Source organism: Ranitomeya variabilis, chromosome 4 (assembly GCF_051348905.1).
Source record: "Ranitomeya variabilis isolate aRanVar5 chromosome 4, aRanVar5.hap1, whole genome shotgun sequence".
Taxonomy (NCBI): Eukaryota; Metazoa; Chordata; class Amphibia; order Anura; family Dendrobatidae; genus Ranitomeya; species Ranitomeya variabilis.
This window is the reverse complement of record NC_135235.1, coordinates 677,620,161-677,638,056: the sequence shown is the minus strand read 5'-3', so window position 1 is coordinate 677,638,056 and position 17,896 is coordinate 677,620,161. Positions and strand designations below refer to the sequence as shown.

At 46.9% G+C, this 17,896-nt stretch overlaps 1 protein-coding gene across 1 annotated transcript in view; it reads left to right on the top strand.

Annotated features, from left to right (window-relative positions):
• LOC143768210 (uncharacterized) overlaps nt 1-17,896 on the top strand; it is a 422,546-nt gene that overhangs the window by 57,296 nt on the left and 347,354 nt on the right. The gene's annotated exons all lie outside the window — the stretch shown is intronic.

Sequence of the window (17,896 nt, the reverse complement as noted above, 5' to 3'; positions counted from 1 at the left end):
AGACTTAGTTTTCATCTCGGCAGCTGAATGATTTACAGCTACTAGCCAGCCTAAGTACATGTGGGGGTTGCCTGGTTGCTAGGGAATCCCCACATGTAATGAAGCTGGCTAGTAGCTGTAAATCATTCAGCTGCCGCGATGAAAACTAAATCTCCGAGCAGTCATAAATACTCGGAGGTCACCCGAGCGTGCTCAGGAAAACCCGAGCAACGAGTACACTTGCTCATCACTAACTTTTAATAAACATAAGAGAAGTCACACGGGGGTGAATCCTTGTTCACGTTCAGTATGTTGAAAATGTTGTAACCAAAAATTGTATCATCTTCAAGAGTTGTACTCTTGTTATTCCTCATACTCCCCTCCTACGTGGTATGGCCATTCCAGTGCCATAGGCACTCACTTTCCCAGGGCAAATGTGAGATTGTTGCATCACACGAGGCCTGCCCCCAATCAGTGCCATTTTCACCTTCCTCGCTTTTGGAAGTATTGAACATGAACAGGAAGCCTGTGCTGCAGCTGCTCTACGACTTCCTCTATTATTCTATTTGTCTGAAGGTAGAGCGTAATAATTATAGGGGATAACTCAGGAGACTCTTTGCGTGGAACAAGACAACTACAGGACACAGTTTTATAAGTGGTAAAGTCTATATTAGCACATGGTGATTCAAACAGGTGCAGAGAGAAACTCAAGTCCACAACACTTGGTGCAAATATTAAACGCAGCTTAACAGTCTATAGGGAACTTCCGAGGAAAATGCAAACACGCAGAAAGTCTATGAAGCAGAATTATTCTTGAGGATACTTGACACGAATAAGTCCTTGTTTAGTCCAAACACAGATAGCTATGCTTATAAGGCAGTTCAAATAATATCTTAGCTCAACCAGGGAGGCCTGGGTAATAGTCTCAGGTTTTTGCAGAGCAGAAACAGCTTACATGTCCAACAAATGCAGATGGAGAAAACACAAGCAGCAGATGAAGGAGGATTACTGGAAACTGGTGTATGCAGCAGGAACTCAGAGCAGAGTATCAGGATCACCACACAGGTTCACAGGAGCAGGTATATAGCCAGGGAGTCACCAGGGTGAGGAGCTGGATGCAAGGCAGAATACTCCAGCACAGACTGAAGGCTGGGGTGGAGTTTTATAGCAAGAAGACACTGCACATGAGACCAAAGACGCCATCTTGGAAAAGGGCAGTAATGCACAAAAGGTAATAAAAAATGTTCAGAGTCCTGACATTACTCCCTCCTTAGAAGCGGCCTCAGGATGATCCTGGACCTGGTTTCTCAGGGAATCTCTGATGAAAACGAGAAATCTTCTGTTGGGCATTGATGTTTTCCACAGGTTCCCAAGAGTCTTCCTCGGGGATATCCCTGCCATCTTATCAGATATTGGAGCCGATTCCTGCAAATCCAGGAATCAATAATTTCCTCCACCACAAATTCTTGCCTATCAATCAACACAGGCTGCGGAGGTGGCAGAACACGTCCCTGGAAGGTATTGGGAGATACAGGCTTTAGTAAAGATACATGATAAACTGGATGTACCTTCATAGTCCTAGGCAGCTTCAGCCGGCAGGCCACAGAGCTCACAATACCGTTGATCTTGAAAGGGCCAATGAATTTCTGTCCAAGTTTTTGTGAAGGAACGTTTAACTTCAGATTCTTAGTTGCTAACCACACGGAATCGCCTGCTTTGAACATGGGTGCAGGTTTACGGTGATGGGGAAATCAGGGACCACCTTGATATATTCTTATAATTCATATATACCGTATTTTCTGGTGTATAAGATGACTGGGCGTATAAGACGACCCCCAACTTTTCCATATAAAATATGGAATTTGGGATATGCCCGCCGTATAAGACGGGGGTCATCTTATACGCCCAGCCATCTTATACGGCGTGTGGTTCCCAGGGTCTGGAGGAGAGGAGACTCTCCTTCAGGCCCTGGGATCCATATTCATATAAAAAATAAAGAATACAAATAAAAAAAATGGATATACTCACCCCTCCGACGGAGCCTGGACCTCACCGCTGCAAGCGTCTGCCTCCGTTCCTAAGAATGCAGCGTGAAGGACCTTCGATGACGTCGCAGCTTGTGATTGGTTGCATGACCGCTCATGTGACCGTTCACGCGACCAATCACAAGCCGCGACGTCATCGCAGGCCCTTCACGCTGCATTCTTAGGAACGGAGGCAGACGCTTGCAGCGGTGACAGCCAGTGTTCGTACGGTATATTTATCAGTCTAGCAGAATATGCCCGAACATGCCTAGCTTTGCTAAGTCATTCCGCTGACTATTGATTACCAATTAGAATTGCTGACTGGGGTAAGACTAATCAGATGGAACTTTAAGACCGTACGTGTCTGCCCAGAAATTACCTCTTATGTAAGGATTACCTAATGAATTGATGAATTAATAATGGTCTCATATGTAATAAACAGCTGATTCGCGCACGAACATAATGTATACGCCTATTCAAAAGTGTATATAACTGAATGTCCGTTTCCAATAAATTTATGGCATCTGAACAGATTACGTCTGTCTTTGTCCATCATTGCTTAAGCATCCTCACATCTGGCAGCCATCCAATATCCCTGAGGGTCTGACTTGAAGACCAGCCTAACATTCTGGCGTCCCTTGGGCGGGCGGCCAAAACGGAAGACCACCAATATCTGAAGCCCAGCAAGCCGCAGACCTGAGACCAAGGATACACAGACAACATCACCGGTGAAGGTAAGAACCTTAGCTTCTTACAATCTCTCTGTGTCTCCATCTGTCTCACAATCTGCAGCCGAGCTCTAGGTATGTTATAGTCAGGTCTTTCTACAAGGGCGCTCACATTGTTTGGCAAAGAACCATAGAATATCCTAAGTGATACTTGAAAGGCATATTGGATTGGTCAATTTTATGTGCTGCTATATCTGTTACATGTCTAGCATACGACTGAAGAGTGTGTGATCCACCCTTGAGGAGACGTCCTCTTGGGGAGTGATAGAGATACGGTGTAAAAAGCCGGTTGAATCGGGATAGGGCCTCTGCAGTTCCCTCCGGTGACTCCTTGGGGCATCCTGGGTCAGAGGTCAAGTCTGTCTGTGCCTATCTGTCCTTGTACGCACAAGCTGCCCCTCCCCAGATGGTGCTAGTAGATCGGGAGAGAATTTTGATCACATTAATCTGCCTTCTGTTAGTTTTGTTCTCTTGTTAGTATACAGGGTTTCTGTGTATGCCATATTAAGTCTGAAGGAGGTGCCCTTGATTAGACCAGGAGGCCTGAGTGGGATTAGTGAGTGACGCTGCGGCGGTCACAAGGGGCCAAATCACTAATCATTATCCCTGCAGTCCGCACGCCTATAGGCTGAGTGTTCAGTATAGGTTACAAAACGAGCGGAGAGGGGAATTACGTTTCTACACACCTGAACTGTGAGAGCAGTGGAGGTTGCGGAAGTGTGGATAGTTAGGGTGCTAGCACCATAGAACAGGAAAAAAAAGAGGCCGTGAGAAGTGGGCACAATAGAGGCTACACGTTAGGAGAACAGTGAAATATCAGTGTCAGTCAGGAAAACCAGAGAACACAGGAGGAAGAGAGAGAAAGAGCAGGCAGCGATGGGAAATATAGATAGCCAAGAGCACAGGGAGGGGTGCAGCGCCCATGACATAGTGAAGAAGAGGAAAGGTAAAGTTGCTGTGAAGAACTCTAGTAAGTTGTTGAAAGGTTTGGGGATGAAAAATGACCCGCGAGATTCTTTCCTTTGAGACTCAGCTCTAGCAGGGAGTATGGGATGGATTACGGATAATAAGTTGTTAATACAGGCAAGGGCTTGGGCAGATGTAGCAAAGGAGTTAAAGAGAGGAGGTTGGGTTAAGGTAGAAACACTGCAAGGAATGAGATTCAGACAGAAAGCAAAAATGCCTCCACCATATCAACCTCATCTCACGGCTCCTGCTCTGCCAGGTCTGGAAGGATGGGTGTGTGTGTGTGGACAGCAAAACCCTGACTGGCATGAACAATGTTCTGCCTGCAGGAGACCGAGACCCTACGGGGCAACAGGACTTTATCCTGTCATCCACACTCACACTATGACACAAGAACCTGGGTACAATGTGGCAGTAAAACCAGAAGAAAGTTTACTCACACTAGACGATGGAGAGTATCAACCCCCAACTCTCCAGACTATGGACGCAACCGGCACTGTCACAGCAACATCTACCCCCAGACGTCCAACTGCACCCATGACTACGACGACTGTCTCCCATTACAAACGATGGAGCCCAAAAGACCACATGACACTGGTCCAGGATGCACCAGACCCATATGACTTACCCATGGCCTTCTACAGATGGATGGTAGGACTGAATAATACCTACACATGTACGTGGGCAGACTTAGAGTCCATCTTAAGGGGGAAAATTGGGGAGGCAGAATGGAGTCAGTTCTGGAGGCATTAAAAAGGGCAGGGAGATCATATCGTTTAGAACGGGAGTTAGGAACGCAGTATGTCAGAACTGTAGATTCAGGGTTACATTTCCTACAGGGTCTACATGCATGGTGCCAGGCACGGGTGGGGGATTCCACAATTTCTCTACTAGACATAGTACAAGGTCCTAATGACACAGTAGAACTCTTCTGGGGGAACTTGAAACTGAGACACAGATTTGGGTTATGAGAACATGGGAGAAGCAGGTAGGAGGCTTTTCCACGGGGCATTTATGGCAGGGCTTAAACAACAGCTTAGGCAGAAGGTCCAGGTAGCTAAGCCCGACTGGAGAACATGCCAGATAGAAGAATTGGTGCGGGTGGCAAAAGGGGTGGAATTAGATCAGAAGACAAAGCCAATACAGATACATTATGCTTCCAATGACGTTCAGGGGCACAGGACAAATTCTGCCAGAAGGGATCAACGACAAATTGAGTGTTATAATTGTGGGAAAAGGGGGCACATTAGCTGTCGTTGCAGGGCACCCAGAAAAGAGACTCCGCCCAAGACAGACGCCCCAACCCAAAACCAACAATAGGAAACAGGGAACCCCATAGCCATCTACCCCCTTAGGGCACGCACACACCCAAGCCCACAAGGGGTAGTCCCAGTACATCTCCCAGATGGTAGAAAAATCCCATTCCTGGTGGATACGGGGGCAGCCAAAACAGTAATCCGCCAGGAACATGTCAAATCATCAGATATATCAGACGATACCCTCTACACTCAAGGCTTTGAGAGACTGATCCAAGAATGCAAATTGACTAAACCACTGCCCCTCCGTTTAGTTGACCACACCTGCCTCACACGGCTACTGATCAGTGACAAGTCACCTATTAATTTGCTAGGTTCTGACGTACTACAGGCAATACAAGCACATATCATGTACGAACCTGACGGTACCGTTAAGCTGACAGCTGGAATTCCGGAATCCGTACTGTGTAAAGTGCTGGCCTGCCTGGACATCTCAGGCCCCCTCTCCCCACCTGAAGCAAATGAGTCACTAACACAGGTCCCAGACGTGCTATGGGCAAAGTCCAAAACTGATATCGGACATATGCCTGTTCTTCCGATAATGATTAACTTGAAGCCAGGAGCAAAGCCACCTCAAGTTAGACAGTACCCTTTAACAGCTGCTCAGGAAGAAGCAATAGGAAAGAATATCACAGATCTAATTGCTTCTTGGGCCATAAAACCTACAAAGTCTGTAGCAAACACTCCCTTATTTCTAGTAAAGAAAAAGGGTAGGAAAGGGGAGCCAGTCACTTACAGAATGGTCCATGACCTTAGGGCCATAAATGTAGTCACTGAATTACTCACACCAGTGGTACCAAACCCACATACAATCCTGTCACAAATCCCGACAACTGCAGCTTGTTTCACCTGCATTGACCTTGCAAATGCTTACTTCTCTGTGCCTTTACACCAGGACTGTCAATATCTTTTTGCTTTCACTTTCAGGGGCCAGCAGTATACGTGGATGGTGCTACTGCAGGGGGCTCACAACTCTCCAACCTTGTATACGGCTGTGTTGCAACTTGTTTTGCAGGATTGGATCATTCCACATGATGAGGTAGTCCTACTCCAGTATGTGGATGACCTGCTCCTTTGTGCCCCAAACAGAGATGTATGCTGTGAAGCTACAATCTCACTGCTCCTACATCTTGCTTCAAAAGGGTGTAAAGCTTCGAGAGAAAAGTTACAGTTTTGTCAACTAAAGGTTGTATTTCTGGGACATTGCATATCACAGGGAGCATGCCACCTGACTGAGGACAGGAAAAAGGCAATTCAACTGCTAACGCCTCCCACAGGGATCCAACATCTACGCACTTTCTTGGGGTTAGCATCATATTGTAGGCCTTGGATTCACTCTGCATCTATTCTCATGCAGCCACTCTATGATTGTCTACCCACACAGCCTTTTCACCTCAGGCAGGAAGCATTAGACAGTTTCTACTCACTCAAACAAGCAATTGTCTCTGCTCCAGCCCTAGGTACCCCAGACTATGCAAAACTTTTTCTTCTGTATTGCACAGAAATGCAGGGACATGCTACAGGGGTCCTAGCCCAGAAACATGGTCAACAGAACAGGCTTGTTGCATACTACTCTGCCCGGTTAGATCCTGTTGCCAGAGGAGCCCCATCATGTGTTCGAGCAGTAGCAGCACTTCTGCTAGACAAGGCATGAGAGATTGTGCTTGATTATGAAGTAACTGTCTACACTCCACATGATCTACACAGCATACTCAGCCAGGTCCAATCCAAGCACATTGCTGTAGCCAGACACCTCAGACTTCAATGTGCACTCTTAATGCCTCCCAATGTCACCTTAAAAAGATGCATGACTTTGAACCCAGCTACTCTCATTCCAATTGATGTAGTGGATTCAAAGGGGGGGGGAGAGGAGGCAGGCCAAGGAAAACCACTGTTTTTGCAAAATTTGACAGAAGAAGAGCTATTTGATGCATACCATGAACATGACTGTATAGCCCTTATGGCTCAAGAAACTGCAGGGTTTTCACATGTTTCTAATGTACCTCTCACTAATCCAGATGTTGAGCTTTTTGTAGATGGTTCAAGGAGCATCGGTGAGTATGGCTGGTTCTACACTGGGTATGCAGTGGTCACACAGCATGAGGTAGTAAAAGCAGAACCACTCCCTCCTCATATGTCTGCACAGGAGGCGGAGCTGACGGCACTCATTGAAGCGCTTAAAGGGGCTGAAGGTAAACGGTACAACATTTACACAGACTCCAGGTACAGTTTTGGAGTCACACATGACTATGGCCCCATATGGAGGGCAAGAGACTTTCTTACATCAACAGGTAATCCTATTACGCATGGGCACCTAATCAAGCAGCTAATGGACGCACTACTACTCCCAAAAGAGGTTGCCATAGTTAAGGTAAAAGCACACACCAGGCTTGCGACCAATGAAGCATGAGGCAATGACAAAGCGGACCGAGCAGCCAAGGAAGCCACGGCAACACGAGACCCCTGAGGCCCCTCCACTGATTATGGTAAGCACTGAGTATGACCAATTGGATTTGAGTATCTTACAGGCTCTGACTCGGCAAGCCACCGGGGAAGAGAAAAAGGCCTGGTTGAAAGCTGGAGCTCAGGAGCACGAAGGTTTGTGGAAGGTGGGACAGCGGGTGTGTCTGTCAAGATCTCTGTATCCTGCAATGGCCCAAGCGGCCCATGGTCCAACGCACCTGTCTAAGAATGCCATGAGTGCTCTGGTGGAGAAGCAATGGGTCGCGCCTGGTTTCACAATGGTTGCTATTAGGTTTACACAGGCATGTCTCATGTGCACAACACAATCCAGGTAGTGTAGTGAAAGTACCACAAAAACACACACCTAAGCCCCTCTACCCGTTTCAATGACTGCAGATTGACTTCATACAGCTTCCCAAGGTAGGAACGTATGAATATTGTCTTGTGTGTGTCGACCTCTTCTCAGGGTGGCCGGAAACTTTCCCGATGCCAAAAGCTACTGCACGAGCCACTGCAAAGAAATTGATGTCAGAAGTCTTCTGTAGATTCGGACTGCCTGAAGCCATAGAATCTGACAGAGGTACCCACTTCACTGGAGAGGTAATGCAAAATGTCATGCAAATGTTAGGGGTCACACAAGCGTTTCACACCCCCTACAGACCACAAGCTAGCGGCAAGGTAGAACGGCTAAATGGTACACTTAAGCTAAAGATCCAGAAAGCGAGTGAGGAATTGGGGAAATCATGGACAGAGTGTTTGCCTTTAGCTCTGTTCTCCATCAGGTACACGCCTAACAGAAAGACAAAGGTGTCCCCGTTTGAGGTTTTGTTCGGGTCAGCACCAAGACTAGGCCTGTACTTCCCACAGACACTGCAGCTTCAGTGTGACAGCCTCATCAGCTATGTCCAGGGCCTTCAAAAGAGGGTCTCATTCGTGCATAAACAAGTGTTTGATTCTATTCCAGACCCAGAGAGCTGAGAGGGAACCCATTCTCTCCAGCCCGGAGATTGGGTGGTGGTCAAGAGACATACACGGAAGCCTCTGGAGCCGAGATTTGACGGACCCTTCCAAGTCCTCCTCACCACAGCCACGTCAGTAAAGCTTGAGGGAAAGCCCACCTGGATCCATGCAAGCCACTGCAAGATCCTGGAACAGAAGAGCGTTCGTACAGTATATTTATCAGTCTAGCAGAATATGCCCGAACATGCCTAGCTTTGCTAAGTCATTCTGCTGACTATTGATTACCAATTAGAATTGCTGACTGGGGTAAGGCTAATCAGATGGAACTTTAAGACCATACGTGTCTGCCCAGAAGTTACCTCTTATGTAAGGATTACTTAATGAATTGATGAATTAATAATGGTCTCATATGTAATAAACAGCTGATTCGCGCACGAACATAATGTATACGCCTATTCAAAAGTGTATATAACTGAATGTCCGTTTCCAGTAAATTTATGGCATCTGAACAGATTATGTCTGTCTCTGTCCATCATTGCTTAAGCATCCTCACATCTGGCAGCCATCCAATATCCCTGAGGGTCTGACTTGAAGACCACCCTAACAACGGAAACTATCAGTCGATCTCTTATAACGTTCTTGAGCTGTGGTCAGGGATTCCTTCAGAACCTCCAGATTTTGCCTCATCGCAGTCAGCCTTTCCTCCACTGCCGGAACCAGAGAATTAATTGGAGACCTAGGTAAGATACACGGATGATAACCCAGATTGCCAAAGAATGGTGTAAATTTAGTGGAGGCGCTCTGAGAATTGTTATATGAAAATTCGGCTAACGGCAGCAACTCCAACCAATCATCCTGGAGATGGCTGACATAGCATCTTAGATATTGTTCCAGCGTCTGGTTGGTACGCTCAGTCTGACCATTTGTCTGGGGATGGTAAGCGGAAGAGAGACATACATTAATATTGAGTGCAGAGCAAAACCCCTTCCAGAATCTTGAAGTGAACTGTACTCCACGGTCAGAGATGATCTCATCCGGCACCCCATGCAACCGAAAGACATTCTGTATAACCAAGTTCTCTGTATCTTTAGCTGAGGGGAGGCCGGTGCACGGAACAAAATGAGCAGCTTTAGTCAGGCGATCAACTACCACCATGATTGTATTCCTGTCCCCCGATGTAGGCAGCTCCACAATAAAGTCCATTGATATAGACCCCCAAGGGCGGGACAGAACAGGTAATGGTTGTAGAAGACCCGTAGGTGCCACATGAGGAGTCTTGTAACGGGCACATACCTCGCAAGAGAGAACATAGTCCTTGGTATCTTTCAGGCAAGTTGGCCACCAGAAGAATCGGCTCAGGAACTCTTGTGTCTTCTGTACCCCCCTGTGACCAGCTAACTTGGAGTCATGTACCAACTTGAGGATCTGCAGACGGACGACCTCAGGGACGTAGATACGTCGATCTCTGAACCACACGCCACCCTTAAAGACAAGATTAAAATCCACAGGTGGGTTGGCCAGAAATACATCACCTTCATAGGCCTCCCTGCACTCCTTCCACAAGTCCTGATCGTGGATAACTCCGATGAAATTGGCATCAGATAGAATGGTCTTGGACGGGGCTCCAGGTACGGAATCCGCAGCATGGATTCGGGATAAAGCTTCCCATTACAAGAACCTGGACGGTACGTGATAAAAGTTAAATTGATTTAAAAATAAGTTCCAATGAGCCTGACGAGGAGAAACATCTAGCGGATCTAAGGAACTCTAAATTGCGATGGTCAGTTAGCACTATGATCTGTTGTGCAGCTCCTTGTGTTGTGAATTCTGCTCTTGGGTTCCCTCCGGTGGTTGTTGGTGGTAATACAGTTGTCCCTGGGTTGCAATCCTGGGCAGGTGTCCCTGCTGATTGCAGCTCTGACTGGGGTATTTAGGTGTGCAGGATTCATTAGCCCTTGCCAGTTGTCCATTGTTCTTGGAGGTTTTGCATCTATGTCTGGTTCCTCCTGCCCTGCTGCCAAATCAGCTAAGATAAGTGTCTGGTTTTGTTTCTACAGCATGCTGTGTGCTTACAATTCAGTGCTATTTATTGTTTTTTCTTGTCCAGCTTAGACTGTGTTTGGATTTGTTCAGTCAAGTTGGATTCTCAGGAGATGCAGATATACATTCCATGTCTGTAGATGGTGGAATTTTTGTATTTTCTGCTGTGGATATTTTTAGGGTTTTAATACTGACCGCTTAGTATTCTGTCCTATCCTTTCCTATTTAGCTAGCGTGGCCTCTTTTGCTAAATCCTGATTTCTGCCTGCGTGTGTCTTTCCTCTAATACTCACAGTCAATATTTGTGGGGGGCTGCCTATCCTTTGGGGTTCTGCTCTGAGGCAAGATAGAATTCCCATTTCCATCTATAGGGGTATTTAGTCCTCCGGCTGTGTCGAGGTGTCTAGGATGTGTTAGGTACACCCCACGGCTACTTCTAGTTGCGGTGTCAGTTTAGGGTTTGCGGTCAGGACAGATTCCACCTACTCCTGAGAAAGTCTCATGCTGCTCCAAGGTCACCGGATCATAACATCCTTGCAGATGATGCCTCCATTCTTTGAAAGCCGCAATAATAGCCAACAATTCCTTGTCTCCCACGTTGTAATTCTTCTCTGCTGAGGTTAGTCTACAGGAAAAGAAAGCACAAGGATGTAGAAGACCCTTCTCTCCAGTTCTTTGGGAGAGAATAGCCCCCAAAGCATTATCAGAAGCGTTCACCTCCACAATGAAAGAAAGTGTTGGATCTGGGTGTATCAACAGCGGTGCTGAGGTGAAACAGATCTTAAGCTGATCAAAAGCTTCTTGAGCCTGTGATGACCACTTAAAGGGCTTTTCCTTCTTTGTCAAGGAAGTAATGGGATGGACAATATCAGAAAAATTTTGAATAAAGCGTCTGTAGAAATTTGCAAAACCAATAAAACGTTGGACCTCCTTAACGTTCTTGGGTACCGGTCAGTCAAGGATAGCCTGAATCTTACCAGATTCCATGTTCAGCCCCTGGGAAGAGATGATATAACCTAAGAACTGTATCTCAGAAAGATGGAACTCGCATTTCTCCGGCTTAATATACAGATGGTTCTCTTTCAGACGTCTTAAAACAGTTTTGACATGTTCTTCATGTTCCTGTAGAGAGTCAGAAAAGATTAGTATATTGTCCAAATAGATCACCACAAACTGGTCCAACAAATCTCTAAAAATGTCATTAGCAAGGTGTTGATACGTTGCAGGGGCGTTACAAAGCCCGAAGGGCATCACAAGATATTCAAAGTGTCCATACCGGCATCTGAATGCTGTCTTCCACTCATCCCCTGGACGAATACGCACCAAATTATAAGCCCCACGAAGATCTAGTTTAGAGAACACCTTAGCATGGCGGACTCCAGTAATTCGGGAATCAGAGGCAAAGGGTAACGGTTTCGTATAGTTACCTTATTGATTTCCCGATAGTCAACACAGGGTCTCAGGGTCCCATCCTTCTTTTTTACAAAAAATATACAGTAGGTGCCCCTGCTGGTGAGGAAGAAGGACGTATGAAGCCTGTGGCCAGATTTTCATCAATATACTCCTTTAAGGCTTGAAGCTCAGGTGCCGCCAAAGGGTATACGTTACCAAAAGGAATAGCTGCCCCAGGAAGCAGCTCAATGGGACAATCATAATGCCTGTGTGGAGGAAGCTGATCTGCATTCTTCTTGTCACAGATGTCAGAGAACTCTTTATATGCTGAAGGTAAAGTAAATACCTGTACATGTGGTTCCGTAGCTGTGGACTCAGGGACAGCTTCTGTTAACGCTGAGTTGCTCCTTGTTGGAAAGATAATCTCCTTGGTCTCCCAGTTGATAATTGGGTTCTGAGAACGCAACCAAGGAATGCTTAAAATCACAGGAAAATGAGGAGAAGAAACTAGCAAGAAAGAAAGTTGCTCCTGATGATTAGGCTCCAACAAAATTTCAAGGGGTACGGTCTTCTGATCCACAGGCACAGAGATTAAAGGCGACCCATCCACTGTTTCCATGGTAATTGGAGAGGCTCTTTGCTGAATTTCAATACCATGTTCCTTTGGCAAATAGGATATCCATGAAATTGCCACCTGCACCAGAGTCAATCATAGCTGCACTGGAAATCCACTGTCCTGAACACAGGATCTTAATAGGGAGAGAACTGTTATGACCCCAATGGCGAGGGTCTCAGAGGAACAAGTAAGTCTGCGACGTACAAAAATCCAGCTCATAGGGCACTGGTAACTGGGTTGACCATATAACTACTCCTAACGCCAACACAAGAAGTAGCCGGGGAACATGCCTACGTTGGTCGCTAGATGTCTCGCGCCAGCCGGAGGACTAACTACCCCTAGAAGAGGAAAACAAAGACCTCTCTTGCCTCCAGAGAATAGACCCCAAAAGTCGGATACAAGCCCCCCACAAATAATAACGGTGAGGTAAGAGGAAATGACAAACACAGAGATGAACTAGGTTTAGCAAAGAGAGGCCCACTTACTAATAGCAGAATGTAGTAAGATAACTTATATGGTCAACAAAAACCCTAACAAAATTCCACACTGGAGATACAAGAACCCCCGAACCGTCTAACGGCCCGGGGGGAGAACTCCAGCCTCCCTAGAGCTTCCAGCAAGGTTAGGATACAGATTATGTACAAGCTGGACAAAAATGCAAACAAAAACAAATAGCAAAAAGCAAGAAAGCAGACTTAGCTTAATTTAGCAGGAACCAGGATCAGTAGACAAGAGCACAACAGATTAGCTCTGATTACAACGTTGCCAGGCATTGAACTGAAGGGCCAGGGAGCTTATATAGCAACACCCCTGACCTAACGACCCAGGTGAGCATACAAGGGATGAATGACATACCCAGAGTCAAATCACTAGGAACCACCAGAGGGAGCCAAAAGGTAAATTCACAACAGAGAACAGTGAGAGCTCTTTTCCTTAAGCTTTTTGGGGGGAAGTCATAGAAAGTGAATGGAATACAGCGTTTAAAGGCAGGCTACATTCAGAGATGTCATTCATCATCACAGTTGTCATACTCCCCTACCGCTGCTAGCACCTTCTTAGGCCGTCTGGGACACTTAGGACAATTGATCAGAAAGTGGTCAGACTGGCCACAGTAGAAACATAGGCAATGCTCCCGGCGCTCATTAATCTCGCGCCTCTGAACGGAATCAATTTGCATGGGCACCTCCTCCACCTGCAGGCTCTTTGGAAGGAAGGGAAAAGTTAGAGATACGGTTAAAGGCAGCAACCTTCTCCTGCCTACGCTCAGTAAGGCGAATGTCTATGCACACACAATGCTGTGGTGACTCAGAGCGAGCTAATTCATCTTTTACAATTCTAGACAGACCCCTTTTAAAAATAGGCAATTGTGCATAACTGTCCCAATTGGTATCTACCGCTAATCTCCTGAATTCAGTAGCATACACAATAACCGATCGTTTAGCCTGGCGTAAAGACAATAAAGCAGATTCGGTGGTTGCACGGCGATTAGGATCATCAAACATTAATGCCATAGCGGCCAAGAAATCATCCAAGTTATTTAACCGTGGGTCACGAGATTCAGTCATCGGATTTGCCCAGGCGAGCGCTCGTGACATCAGCAGCATTATTACACACAATACCTTGGATCTATCATTAGCAAAACGGTCAGCATGTACATCAAAATATAGCATACATTGATTCACAAACCCACAAAATTTGTCGCGATCACCATTAAATCTGAAAGGGGGCAACTTAGGTGGGCTAGCTGGTGGCGGTTGCCCTGAGGGTAAAGTCACTTGTGCAGCTATTTGCGTACTTATGTCTTGAAAAGCCCGTCCATACTGGGACTCTCTACCGGCAAGTTTGTTTTCCTGGGCTGCCATGTGGGTGCTTAAGTCCTGCAAAGTTTGTCCAAACACTTGTTGATTGTGTTCAATGCTTCCAAACTTCTTTTGCAGACCTTCCACATCTTTCTGCAGTGATCTAATGAAAACACCTGCTCTAATCTGCTTTCTGCAGTCATTGTTCCAGCAGTCTCCTCTTTTGAGGCTAGAGTATCCTGTAATAATTATAGGGGATAACTCAGGAGACTCTTTGCGTGGAACAAGACAACTACAGGACACAGTTTTATAAGTGGTAAAGTCTATATTATCACACAGTGATTCAAACAGGTGCAGAGAGAAACTCAAGTCCACAACACTTGGTGTAAATATTAAATGCAGCTTAACAGTCTATAGGGAACTTCAGAGGAAGATCCAAACACGCAGAAAGTCTATGAAGCAGAATTATTCTTGAGGATACTTGACACGAATAAGTCCTTGTTTAGTCCAAACACAGATAGCTATGCTTATAAGGCAATTCAAATAATATCTTAGCTCAACCAGGGAGGCCTGGGTAATAGTCTCAGGTTTTTGCAGAGCAGAAACAGCTTACATGTCCAACAAATGCAGATGGAGAAAACACAAGCAGCAGATGAAGGAGGATTACTGGAAACTGGTGTATGCAGCAGGAACTCAGAGCAGAGTAGCAGGATCACCACACAGGTTCACAGGAGCAGGTATATAGCCTGGGAGTCACCAGGGTGAGGAGCTGGATGCAAGGCAGAATACTCTAACACAGACTGAAGGCTGGGGTGGAGTTTTATAGCAGGAAGACACAGTGCACATGAGACCAAAGATGCCATCTTGGAAAAGGGCAGTAATGCACAAAAGGTAATAAAAAATGTTCAGAGTCCTGACATTGAGACAGTGACGCCAGCACTGATTGGCACAGGGCTCATGTGACGTAATAACCAAACAGGAGCCCTGGGAATGCATTGCTGAAACCGCTGGAATGGCCTCCTCACGGGAGGTGAGTATAACTTTTATTAACGGGACCAAACATGAGTAACGAGAAAGGGTTGTCCAATTTAGAGGACAACCCCTCTAAACATCACAAATCCCACATAGGGAAAAGCCATTATCATACCTAGAGTATGAAAAATAAATTAGTGGAAAATCATATCTTTTTGACTATGAAAAATAATACTGGGAGAAACTATATATGTTATTGACAAACTGTACAAAAGCATATAACAGAGAGTCGTATAATTAAATGAAATAGGGAAATTACTTTGCAACTTACTGTATTTTTTGAACTATAAGGCTGCTTTCACACATCAGATTTTTGTTGTCAGGCACAATCCAGCGAATTTTGAAACAACGGATACGTTGGAAATTGTGAAAAACTGATGTGACGGATCCGTTTTACTCTGTCGCCTCATTGGGGGACACAGGACCATGGGTGTTATGCTGCTGTCCACTAGGAGGCGACACTATGCATAATCTGAAAAAGATTAACCGTGACTCCTCCTCTGCAGTATACACCCCTGGACGGCGTCAGCCTTCTCCAGTTTTTGCTTAGTGTCGCATATTCTAAATAGCAAGAGCACAAAAAGAGGATTCGGAGATCCTCCAAAAATTAGTAAAAAACAGCAAAACAAGGCAGAGATGCTTACCTGCCTAGACCTCCAAACAAATGCAGTGGACCCATGTGGTTAAGATAGAAAAAACACAGGTGCAGCATAACCGATGAGGCAGCCACTCACGACCTGCCAAACTAATGGAGGGGGTGGCTGCTTGGCACATTGCTGCACATAAAAGACTTGTATGTGGCGCTGTTCACACAATGGAGATGCACAGCATCCAGTCAGTCAAGCCTAGTAGTGACACCCTTCTATTAGATCAGGTGGGCCTGCCCAGCACTAACCAATTGCACCCCATGTGAACAGACACCACAGTTTACAAGACAAAAATGGGCCCAGCTGCACCCCGGCAAAAAGTGCAAAAAACACATAAAAATTTTTTTTCTATGTGAGGTATTGTCGCATAGGAGGCACACCTAAGATTTTTTACTCCGTTTTTTTCCGACGGATTACAGATGAAGAAAAGTGGGTCTCCTGTGAGACTCCCGGCATGACTCCTTCCTCGGCCCCCTATTATGGGGTGCCCGGTTGAAGTCGAAACGGTTTTTCCCCATGTCGCTCCTTCCCCAGTCCCTCAGGTGCTGGTTCGAAGTCGAGACCCCCTCTCCTTCCCCAATTCCTTTTGGTTTCTGGGTTGAGGTTGAGGCGAGGATAAAGCCCCCTGAAGGTACAGCAGCACCCTCCCTAATCCCCCTCTGGAGCATTAGGTTGAGACGCCTCATGTAGGGCCTGTACAGGCAGCATTCTGCAGCTCCCAGCATGGGCCAGCACATTGTGCCTGCATCCAGGGACCCCAGCCCAGCTGCGGGCTCCTGTCGGGGCCGGGGGGAGTGCAGGCAGGCATGGCACAATAGAGACACAGGGCTCCCCGCGCCCCTGTCTCTGCGGCAGCACCAGCTCTATACTGCCTCGGGGGGACCCCTTACAGGGCCCCTTCTTCTGCTTATAGCCCCACCGCTATCCTACCTTTAAATCCGGGGGTCCGGTTCAGATCCGACCCCCTTCCGGACTTCCGTGCCGGCCTGGAGCCTTTCTGGGCATCAGGCACCTAATTTAGTCCACGGATTCGGCCTAGCTAAAGCCTCCACCTCCTCTCCACCCCCCGGCCCGCCCCCGGATTACAAATATGACACTCTACAGTGTCAGAGGGGGTGGATCGAGACAGAAAGGGCGCGTTTTTACACAGCTTTGACGCTTTTTTTTCTCAGCTCTCCACCCCCTTCTCCCCCTTCCTCTTCTCCTCGGCGGCCATTTCTACTGCAGGAAGGATTAACCCTGCATCTCCCGGTCAGTGAGACCATGCCAGCCAGTCTCCGAGGGGCACGGGACTGTGGATCTTCGGCGCTGGACCTAGGGGCAAACTGGTGGGGTAAGATCATAGCTGGGTTGTTTTGCTCGGCTGTGAATCCATATTCCCTATAAGGCTCCCCTATAGGTTCCTCTGCATAGCTACCCCTGTAAGGTCCTCTGCATAGCCAGCTCTTCTGCACTCTGTGCACTATACTGGGCTCAAGGTCCAAGAGAACCAGGCAGGACTGCTATTATGCATTCTGCACAGCCTGCGGGACCACTCTCCCCAGTGGCAGCACATACCCGCACTGCCAGGACTGCACTCAGACTACTGTGTCAGAGCCCCAAGAGGCCCCTGCCAATGCTTCGGTGTCTAATGCCACGCCGGAATGGGTCACTCAGATGTCGCAATCTATGACACAGTCTATAGATAACCTAACGTCCACATTGCTTCAGGCTCTGCAGAGTCATGCCTCGGCTATGACCGCTACCCAGCAAAGGGAGAGCTTGACTCAGGGACAGGACGACGCTGGCACATCCACATCTAGGTCAGGATGCAATCGGACCCACAGGTCACGTTCATCTGCCTCATCCCATAGCACATGGTCATCCCCTTCTAGGGAGAGACCCCTTAGTTCGAGGACATCTAGATGTCCCCTTCCAGGGGCAGACAATGCAGA